This window comes from Oxyura jamaicensis, chromosome 2 (genome assembly GCF_011077185.1).
Source record: "Oxyura jamaicensis isolate SHBP4307 breed ruddy duck chromosome 2, BPBGC_Ojam_1.0, whole genome shotgun sequence".
Taxonomy (NCBI): domain Eukaryota; kingdom Metazoa; phylum Chordata; class Aves; order Anseriformes; family Anatidae; genus Oxyura; species Oxyura jamaicensis.
Genome location: NC_048894.1, coordinates 124,873,159 through 124,884,543, shown reverse-complemented (window position 1 = coordinate 124,884,543; position 11,385 = coordinate 124,873,159). Strand labels below are relative to the sequence as shown.

At 38.4% G+C, this 11,385-nt stretch overlaps 1 long non-coding RNA gene across 5 annotated transcripts; it reads left to right on the top strand.

The window, feature by feature from the left end:
* Nucleotides 1-252: 252 nt before the first annotated feature.
* On the top strand, nt 253-8,108 carry LOC118163139. Of its 5 annotated transcripts, none has more exons than XR_004748876.1 (4): nt 253-1,863; nt 2,093-2,157; nt 7,208-7,733; nt 7,892-8,108. It is a non-coding gene; the product is annotated as an uncharacterized LOC118163139 (long non-coding RNA). The 5 variants fall into 5 exon arrangements; XR_004748874.1 differs by adding an exon at nt 6,952-7,040 and having other exon boundaries at nt 253-2,157; XR_004748877.1 differs by adding an exon at nt 6,952-7,040 and having other exon boundaries at nt 256-2,157; nt 7,556-7,733.
* Nucleotides 8,109-11,385: the final 3,277 nt, after the last annotated feature.

Sequence of the window (11,385 nt, the reverse complement as noted above, 5' to 3'; positions counted from 1 at the left end):
TTCTCCTTTGATGTCAGAAGCCATTTCTTTGTGTTGTCTCAGACTTTGGATATCGTCAACACAAACCCTTGGAGCATGACCCAGGCAGTCTCCTCCTTTGTGTGTTAAATAAGACATCTGCCTATGCAGTTGGACTGCTTCAGCTGTCACTGCTGATGCTGTTAGCTGTTGTGTTCCCAACTTGTCTTCTTAACCCTCTCTGTAACACCACCCATCTAGGCCTTCGGTCAGTCCCATTCAGCCCATCAGAAAGGCTTGTACCCATGATTGGTGTATTATCTGTGAATAAAGATACAAAATTTCCAACGCTTAAACAGCTACTACATGTCAATAGGCTCAGAGGAAAAAAAAATGTGCCTCTTTTTACTACTGAGCACTTTCAAAACCATCACACCTTCTGGAAGTGAGGTGTTTATTGAATTCCTAGCCAGAAAGTGCTTCACAAAGAATGTTCAGAGGATAAAATTACCAGATTTTTCTTTCAGGCAACATAACCTGTATTCCTGTTTGCCCTTCACAGTTCAGAAGCTAGAACAACTGTATATCCTCCCATAACTCATTAGCAGTAAGGAAATTGTAAAGCATTTTATGATCTTCACCTTCCTCTACTTTTAAAATACTTGAATTCTGCATTCTGGATTTCTTTTTTTTTTCTTTTTCTTCTTTTTTAATACCACAGTAAATGAACTGGAGACTGCACACAAATCAAATATTAAATACACTAATATCCAAGATTCCAAGATTACCTAAATCCTGAGAACAATGTTGGCTGCTTTCCAACTAAAGAGCACATAGTACATGCATTTTTTCCAGTACCCTTTCAGAGTTCTATTAAATTCAGTGTATTCTGGTGGTCTTATACAATTCAATTTTTCAAGTAGTCAGCATACATTTTAGATAAGAACAACATGAAGCAGGGAGATCCCTATTTGTTTCCTGTCACAAGCACCGCAATTGTGGACTGCTCTTGAAGCCCTCCCACATTCATCCTCTCTCTTCCACCCTCCTGAAGAATCTGATACACCATGTCAAAAGCAGAGCCAATGTTTGAGGAATAGAGTATCTGTTTAAATGGTTTCATCTGAGTTATCACTTTTGGTATGTAGAGTACCTGCTGACAGGGAGCAGATTCCTCATTTCCTGCTGTTCAACATACAACTGGATCGTAAATGAAGCTCTTGACATTGCCTCTAAAATCTGGCTGCATCCTCCCATCAAGTGATGTCTTCCTCAAGTCCTCATTTATCACTTTGATATTTCACTTTGAAAGAAACCAAACTTCCAGGGACCAAAGGACCAGAAGGGAACCATTAAGGGAGGATGTTTGGGGAGCAAATTATCCACACAGACCATCAAGTTTCATCTATTCATTTTTATAGGTTCAAGACAAACCTTGATCAAAGAGACCCTCCCCACCCCCACCCCCCCAAACTACAACAGAAGCAATTTATAAGGAGAAACTGATTTTTTGAAGGATTTTTTCTTGTTTATTTTAGAGGGACCACCACAAAATATAAGTTCTTCAGAGGCCCCTCCAATTTCTGCTTTGCTTATTCAAAGCAGTGTTCTCACCAAAATCAACTACTACGTATTTTTGATCTGCCAGTTTGCTTCTAAAAAAACAAGGAGCTGTTCTGTCTGAGCAGGAGCAGCCACCCTTTCTTTCTGAGTAGTAGATACATGCTTTCGGTAATTGAATGCAGCTGCTTTCCTTTCTGCCCCTTTAGCTTTTGAAGGAAATCCTGTTCAGAGAGGTATCAGTGCCTTCAGTAGGGATGAGGGAAGGCCAACTGGAAGGCCTGCCTTTGCCTTCAAAGGCCAGATACTGTATGACACATTCTTAAATCACAGCAGAGAATGTAGGTATGATATTACAGGAAAATATGATTTCACTGCCTGTCTTTTAGAGTCTAAATAGATAGCTGGATTTTCTTTAGAAGATGGTCTTCCCCAAGTGAGATAATCTGCTCTCTTGCATGGAGATATAATAGCTTTTGCCAGTAGGATAATGTATCTGAAAAGACTTCTATAGGCATAGCATTATCTCAATATGTGTTTTTGCTGTTAAACACCTTGTTTTCTGTCTTTATAGAGATATCCAGGGACTAGATGTGAGGGAGTTTTCAGTGGTTGAACCTTGAATCTGTGTCCTCTCAGGTGAGCAACCAAATACAGCCAAAAAATGAAAGAACAAGAATGAACTATAAAACTTACTGTTTGTTATTTATAAAGTAACCAGTGAATATAATTTTATGCTTATGGTTTTATATTTAGATGACACTTTAATGTGAGCCTTGGGCATTCATAAGTGAATATATATTTCAACATTGTAAATTTTGGGAACATGCTTTTAGAACAAAAGATAGATTTCCTATAAAAACAAGTGAATATATTGTAGCAGAATATAGGGAATTAAGTCTCAGGGAAGTTAATAACAATAGCAAGGCTTCAATGAATTAATAGCTGTACTCAAATTGTGCAATTCTTCACAGATATGTTAATGCAAACATGAGTGACAAGGACAGTGGAAGTGCTACAACTTCTTAAAAAGGATCTTAAATTAAACACAGATAGTTTCATTCTCTCAGGCTACAGACACAGGATCCAGTAGATAATGCTCAAGGCATAAGCCCAGATCAAATCTCACTGCAGCAGCAGTATACAAAGGAGCAGAGAATAAGCAATGAAAAGCATGCTGACCATGCACTGAAGAGACGGCATTTAAAAGCCCCTATTTACCTTTGTTTCAGACAGGGGTACAGTTCTCAGTGCATGGGTGATGTAGAAATAACTCTGTAGGATTGCATCAAGCCTCCATCCACAGCATTTTAAATAAAGATGAGCTGATGTGCAGAAGATTAACTGCACTGTAAGCATGTGTGCAGTGCTCAGTGGAGTGAGGAGCAAAGGGAAAAAAAAAAAAAAAAAAAAAAAAAAAGACAGGGAAAAAGAAAGTTATAACTTCAACAAAAAGACACATCACCAGTCCAGTGAATCTGGATGCCCAGAATTTCACATCACTGAGGTAGGTCTGGCTTAGGCATCACACTACACAGGCTTTAGCTGCTCTGTGTATGCAGCATGTGTCTGTAGTCCTAAAGGAAAATTATTCCTCAGGTAGTCGCTGATAGTTTAACTGGGTCAAAATGAGCCAGGGTGCCTGCATATCACTGCTGAAAGAATTTTGCCCCTGAATCTAGAAGCCAAATCTTCTGTAATTAGAAATCCAGGAAGAATTAGGGCAGTCTCTGAAGAATGAGGAGCTTTCACAGCAGCTGCCCTCAAGCTTTTACGGACATCAGAGAGACTGCGCAGCCCTAGGTGAGGAAAGATCACAGCTCTTGAAAACTTATTTATGGGAAGAGAGGGAGCATCTGCAAATATAAGAGCAGTGCTTGGCCTCCACTAGCACAAATGTTCTAAATGGCTGAGAATGATGCCAAATCACAGAAGCCAGAAGTTCTTGAACGGAAATAAACATTTTTCCACTGTCTTTTTTTTTTTTCTTTTTTTTTCTTTTTTTTTTTTTTTTTCTTTTTTAACAACCTTTGAGAATCTTTTGGCTGTGGCAGCAAAACTGTCAGCAGGGGAAAAAAAGTTACTAATTCCTTCAGTTTAAACTCTGGCATAAACTTTTTAAACCTTGACTGTCTTTATTACATTCTGAATTAAAGTATTTCTGCTGAATGTAGTGATTTATTTATATTTTTGTTGTTTCTGTTGGCATTTTATGTTCAGACATTTTTTGAAGTACTTAATATAAAATAAACTCACATGCAGATAACTTTGGAGCAGTGCAGTATTTTAAAAACCACATGTTTACAATAAAACAGAGCTTTGAAATCGAAGTTAAGCTCAGGATGAAACTCGGGGGAAAAAAAAAATAGAAATGTTTCTGTGTTCATGAGTTTGATTCTGCTCAAGTTGAGCCAAAATTCTTCTCTCATCAAAAATGACTTAAATCTGGACTTTCCCCAGTAAGTCAATGGAGATACTTCATGTATGCTTGTCTCAAGAAAAGCAGAATCAGGGCCTCTGTTTCCACTTCTGTTTTATGCAATGAAAAATGTCAAAAGCTGAAGAAACTGGGCCATATGGATCAAAGATAGACATCTGAGACTGAAGGTTTTAGTCCATTGACTCAAAACGTTTTCACTGCCTCTATCCTTGATCTCTGGATGCTTTGACTTTTCTATAATTTTTGTATCTGAGAGGAGACTTTAAGTAACATATCTTCCTGGCTGCATGCAAAATAGGAAATTAATGGTATCAGATCTACTCTGAGCTGATAAAGAACAACATTTTTTCCCCTTACATTTCTGACAAATTTCTATTGTGTTTTGAAGCTGAGAAAATTACTGAAAAATTGTAAAGAAAGAAATAAAATCATTTATCAAGCCAGATCTTTTCTGGAAGATATAAACTAAACTAGTGTTCTCTGAAGATTTCATCTTGCTTCAATTATATCTTAACTATATTTTAGCTGCTTAGTTTGAGAAAGGTGAGAAAAGTTAGGTAGATATCAGCTCAGCTCAAAACACTTTTTTTGAAATCAATTGAATAATTAATAAAAGGCATATTGAGTATGCAGTTCTAATTTTCAGTTGCCACCACCTAGTTCATACAATTTGAAGCTTGGCCTGTGTTCTCTGTTCTGGCCACTTGAGGGAATCAGTCTGTAGCCGTGGTCCATAATTTTTGCTTCTATGTTAAGGGAGTAAGAAAAATTATATTTGTTGCAGAAAGTTTTCCAACTTTACTTCAACATTAAAGACATCACAAAGCACCGGCTCAGAAATAAATTACTCCCTACATACTAAATATCCAGGAAGGGAAAAAAAAATGTTGATAAATGAGAGTCTTGGGAGTTGCTAAGTGAGGTCCCGGCACACAATTTATGATCATGCTCTCTTGGACTACAGAATGATTAATACAGCTAATTCTCAGTAGAATAAGAGCTGTTTTAGCCCAGGAGAGAACTGTACGTTATTGTTTATAGAAGCAGATAACATCAAAGTGGCCCACTGCTTGTGTTAAGCAAATACAGAATTCTGGGTCAGTGCAAATTAATCCTAAAGGAGTAAGAAAAAGTTCTTAATGACTACTAGATCAGTGTGTTATCACTTTTCATACAACTGAAAATGGTGGAACTGTTGATGAGAATTACTAATGGCCTTGCTCACCACAGCATGCTGGCAGCTGTCTATTAGCATGGTCACCATTAAACACACTGGTAATCTGTACACATGAAATTTTCTAATGAAGTGTAGAAGACTTAGGTAATTTTCTGAGATATTTGAGCTTTTTCAAAATTGTCTTTTGCAACAAACATGCAAAGTGTTTTATGCTACAGTTAGCTAGGGAGACTGAGAGCCCTAAAACCATTGTCTGCTATTCATGAAGCAGATAAAAATAATTTAAAATCTGGTTTACAGATACAAATAAATTGAATTTACATAAAGTTACTGTGGATTTTTTTTTTTTTGTAATTTATTAACAAGTATCTATTAAACTGTCTTTTCTAGCAGAAAGACATGGAAAGCACACGGTTTAGCTTTCTTTAGAATGAATAGGATGCATTTCACGGACTGTAGTTAACTTTGCAGTACTGTCACATTGCCTTAGAAACACTACTTGGTTCCCTTAAGGTATAGTTTAATAGCTAGACCACAAGCAGGTCTAGAAAATAAACTTTCTTTATTTCTTTCTGGGAAGTTGTTGGGTTTTTATTGGTAATGATCTGTGCATCTCTGAACAGGACACTGTAATTCTGTGCCAGGACACTGTAATTCTGTGCCAGCTGTGATCTACACCCCACACCACAGGCTGGGGCAGAGCTGATGGCAGGAAAGGAGGGTGAGCAGACTGTAAGGTGCCACAGCCTCAGGACTGTGGGCTCTCAGCTCAGTTGGCTTCATGAAACAGCAAAAGTCTCTTCACTCTCTGTTGATAGGTCCGTGCCTGCCTACAAGTTATTACTGACTATGAATACACACTTTGTAGGCAATTTAACTCTCATAGTCATTGTGCAATTATTTATCTGTGAAGTTTGTTTTCAAATAATTTGTCTTGTTTCATGAAGGACCATCATACTAACAAGCATTCAGTTAATAATTAGGTCCTCAGCTATATTGTCCTCTGATGCAGCTGTTGTCACTTTGCAAAGTTCATGCATGTGTTTCAGTGCTTCTCTGAATAGCTGACTATAAAAACAAATTATTTTCAAATGCTGTGACAGAAAAAAAAAAAAAAAAAAAAAAAAAAATGTTCCCCCTTTGACTTTTGCCTTCCTTTTCTACGATTTCATATTTGGGGTGCATATGGAGACTTATACTAATGTAAGCCAAAGATGTGAAATTCCCCGGTGTGGAAATATTTGGGAAAATATTTGTCCTTCACAGGACACCAGATCTTTATTTTTCCCCCCATGACAGTCTAACATAGGAGAGCTCTTTCCTTGGGTGATGAGACAGAGCTGTAGCAGCCTTGTTTTGTTCTAGTATCAAACTTTCCTGAAGATCCCCAAGATCTCTTTGTACAAACCTGGGTGAGGGAGGACCCAGGCCCCTATGGTATGCTATGAGGTGAGCCTGCTTGGGTAACCTAGACAACACTTTGGCAACACACAGATGTTGCCAAAAACTATGGTTGGTGGGAAAAGCTGCTGGCTTCTGAAATTAATAGCCTCCCAAATGAGAGTTTATTAACAAGGAAAGAAAGGAAATAAATAAATAAATAAATAAAATGAGGAGAATAACCAGCTTTCCCCATAGTAACTGGGTAAACTGGGTAACATGGTCACTTGGCTGGGAACGGAGGCTACCCAGAGGTGCATTGCTCAAAATTGCACAGCCTGCAGTCTTTGTTCCACCTCATTCTGTAGAAAATTGTCTGTAGGTGGCCCATTGCCCCATCATTGCTTAACCAAACTGTTTGTATTTCATTTTTTAGTCTTCTCAGAGAAGTCTGTCCCTCCTCCCCTTTAATCATCCTTGATGCTTCTCTCTGAACTCCCTCCAGTATGTCTACATTTTTTGCTGGTATGTATCAGGAGCTAAACACAGTGTAATGAGTGCAGAACAGAGCTACAGTGTAATGGGTATGCAAAATAAATAAATAAATATTTGGACTTTGTTAACTACTGTGTAGCAGAGTTAATTTACAAAGTTTGTCTGAAAAAGCAAAATATGCCATTTTTCATCTGCAGATAATCTTCTGAAACCTTCCACCTCTAACTCCTAGAAAAGAGAAGAACAAAGGGAAAATAGTGCCAGCCACTGCTTGTATTTCAGTTCCACGGGGTCGCATCTGCCACTCAGGACTGTGCACAGACCTGTTAAAATGCTCTGCAGAGTTTCTTGATGCCTGGCTTGTCCAGCTCACCCTTTCCAACGTCATGCTACTATTATGCTGTGCAACTGGCCACTCTGACAGCTTTCATGATGCCGAAGTTTATGGCAACTGTAAATCTATTAAGCCACAATTTGCACTTAATAAAATGAAACAGCAAGCAGTTAAACGAAAGCTCGATCCTAAACTGGAGAACATTTTTCAGCAAAAGTCACCGGGGCCGTTGCTGCTACTGCTGCCTGCCTTTGAGAAATTCAATCGTGCTGATTGAGGAAACCTGGAGAGAGCTGACTATTCCTTCCTTCAGTTCGTAATTGCCCCGTAGACCATTTAATCATCTGCGGATGAAACAAAGGCTGCGCTGTGGAGCGCCGGATGCCGAGGTATGTGCTTATCAAACCCTTCCTACCCATGGAGTGGGGCGCGGGGCTCATCTCCATGTTTCAGAGCGGTCCTGCTGTCAAAGCAGAGAGCTGAAAGCAGACTGGCTCTTCCTGCTGTTGCTATGGTGGCCTTCCTGAGCATCTTTGTTTTAATAAAGTAAAGCCTGCACAAGCTCTCAGGAGTTGAGCTCAGAGCAAAGGATGAAGGTCTTCCTGCTGGGGACTGCAGCCAGGCACTGAGGCACCTGTCAGGAGAAACCTCTGAACGCTGCCTTGACAAGAAGAGATAAACGCTGGGAGTTAAAGGAGAGGAACGTGAATCTGCTGGCTCCTGTAAAACAAATTTCTCTGTCAATATTACAATGGTATTCTTCATATCCCTGTCCTTGTCTTGTCTTCATTCCGTACTGTGGTATTTCTGAGTGACCAAGTGGATTGCCCTGGTTCATAGATGAATAGTTTGTTCAGAAACAATACAACTGGTTTCATTAAGTGGAAAAAAAAAAAAAAAAAAACAGCCAGGGGAGGCACTGAGAGCTCGAAAACCTGATCCATCATACTAATTGGTTTGGAATATTAGCCTTTAGTTGAGATTTGAAATCCATTTCCTCCTGAATATAGGCAATTTGCCTAACAGTTCAGGCACTACATGTAAAGCTTGACATTCCACCCTTCATCTCTAGATCATGTTTTCTAGAATAAACATTCAAAATAGTTACAAGAGCTGGTTATTCCTAGGAGGGTGCCTCTGGACATGGATCTGTCCCCTTCTTATAAGTATTCCTCCTGACAAAAGTTTTAGGATTCGTAATTCACAAAAACTTCTTGCTGCTGACTAATGCATGCCAATTAAGTTAGCCCCTTGAATCAACAGTTTCCTGTTACCTGTTCCTTCAGGTAGAACAGAGGCTGATACCCCTGCCCTTTCCCAGGCTTCTGTGCAGGGACCTTTCCTGCCCGAAAACAGTGGGGACACCTGTTTTCCGAGCATGGAAGGCCAGCACCTGAAATCCTAGGAATGGGCCTGCTATTGAAAACAGGGGGCTTGATAAGGCAGCTACTGTGATAGGCAGCGGAAATTTGATGATGAAAGGAGATGCCTAACAGATTAATCTGGTGTGATTTGCCAAAACACAGGGTTTTCTGGAAGATTATCCACACTCGCAATAGGAAGCCCTTTGTTTTGTGAAAGTCCCCACTTATCATGGTATTCTTTATCTCAACAAGAAACATAATGGTTTACTTGTTTACATGCATGGCAGATATATTCAGAGCTGGGCTTAGGAACTGTGAACTCCTTTTCATTTGAAATGTTTCCAACAGGCAGGTTATTAGCTGAGGGGGAACAAGCAGTTGGACACACATAAAATTTAAATCTGCCTTGCTTAGATTGGCAAAAATGAATGTTATTTCATCCACTGGGAAAATGTTTTACTTCCTGCTCAAATACTTTTGGAAGAAAATCACAAGCTCATTTGTAGCCATCATATATGTATGTATATATTTTCTTAGAGTTAAGTGTTATGTCTACAGAAATGTATTTGTTACTGTATACCGATTATTTTCCACTAATATTAATTATTTTATTAGCTTGTCTTTACTTCTTCAATTTTACTTTGCTTACTATAAAATGTGACTGATGGCTTTACATTATTTATACTGAATGTGTGGCTGGAATCTAGCCCTTGATGTACCTTGGATAGAACTTCTTTGGTTTCTGGAATTGATTTTTAAATACCTTACACATCTGGGACTGCAGAACTACCAAAGCACTGTGTTCTTGAACTCTGAAAATAAACAAAAACTACCATGTTAGAAAACAGTTATATTAAAGCTCTTTTTACCGATCTTGTACCAACAAAATTTGCAGAGTGCAGTATTAAGCTTGCTAGATACACAGTGTGCATGCTGTACAAAAGTGTGCACAGCAAGAAGATGCATTGTGTTAATAGAGCTGGGGCGCTCAAAGCACAGGAGTTTGACTTGGTTATTTTTCTGCAGTCCTACGCAGTAGCATATTGTCTGTACCATATAAGCTTTATGTTTTCTGCAGAGGCAGCCAGTTTCCACACTGCGATACATAAGAGGTGGGGGGTCACATCAAAGAGGCTGAAAGAAAGGAAAGAAGTGAAGACCAAAAAAAAAAAAAAAAAGAAAAAAAAAGAAAAAAAAAAAAAAAAAAAAAAAAAAAAAAATGGAAAAAAAAAAAAAAAAAAAACATCAGCTAAAGCAGCTGCTCGCGCCGGTGCCACAGAATTAGTTATGTGGCCCTACCTAGGTATTTTGCTGCAGCCAGCACAAAAACAAGGTAGGAATCAAAATTGAAAAGAAGGGGGGAATAGGGCTGGAAATCTGATAAATCCATCAAAAAGAACAGATCTCCAAAGATTTGTCTGTCTAGACCAGATCTCCAAAGATTTGTCTGTCTAGACCAGTGGACGGCTACAAATGAGAGTTAGTGGCTCATGCAAATGGATACAGTGTAATGAAAAATTACCGTGGAGTAATACTTGGCATAGACAAAGGATTTTATTTTACTTGTAGGACATATTTTATGGTTTATGAAGACATTGGAAATCTACTTTCTGTTTTCTTCTTCCATATTCATAGTTTACATTACTTATTTTACAATGTGTTCAGGCACACATCGTACTTTTTGCTGTCTGCTCCAAACCTTCCTATAGTTCAAACTGTACTTAAAGCCAAGTCTTGCAATTCAGAGTACAGCTAGTCAGCGTACAGCTGAAACTGAGAAGTGTGGAGAAAGCCTTCAGAATTTTGTTGAAATTAGTGCAAATTCATTACAATCTTTTCATAGCTTCTTCTTCACAGTCACAGGAGCTCCGGAACAGTGTCCACAACATCCCTAATGTGGAAGCACCAAACAGAATCAAATATGATCCAAAATAATAATAAAGTAAGGATAATAATACTTTATAAAGTAGTTTTCTCTTGTCAGGTTTGATACCAGTTTCACACAAGTGTCTGTATGCTGGAAAATAACAGCATCTTCTGGAAACAATCAATGGGACTACTTTCAGAAGGAAGACCATAGCAAAGCAAGAGTGACAGCTTTACTATTAACCGAAACAGTCAAGACAAAAAGTAATTTCTTAATCTATTTCTTGGTTCATCCTTGTGTTTCTAACTCCATTATCTTGAAAATATTACCACAGGCTTCTAAAAGTGTCTTTGATATATATATATATTATATATATATATATTTTTTTTTTTTTGGAGGGGGGTGGTTGGAGGGAGAAAGAGAGATTGAGGGAAGGGATAGGATTTTTAAATTTCTTTACACTCATTTTTTGTTTGTTTCTTTTTAGAAGCTTACGATTCTATCACCAGACCTTAACAATAGGATATTTGGTTTTGAATACATACTAAGGTATCAAGTCTGGGTAGGACTTCTCCCTAAAAAGTACCCTCCTGTTTAGTCAAGTTCCCATATACATACTCATAGATGACCTATGGCATTGTAACCCAGTCCCAGGGATAACATTTGCCTGGAGATCTTAGAAAATGTTCACTGCAAACTGGCTTTACAAGTAACTTATTTATTACAGTACTTATTACAATTAACAGCTTTTACTATTATTTTCATGTCATAAGCCAAAATGTCTGTCCCCATCCCAAATCTCCTGGAGGA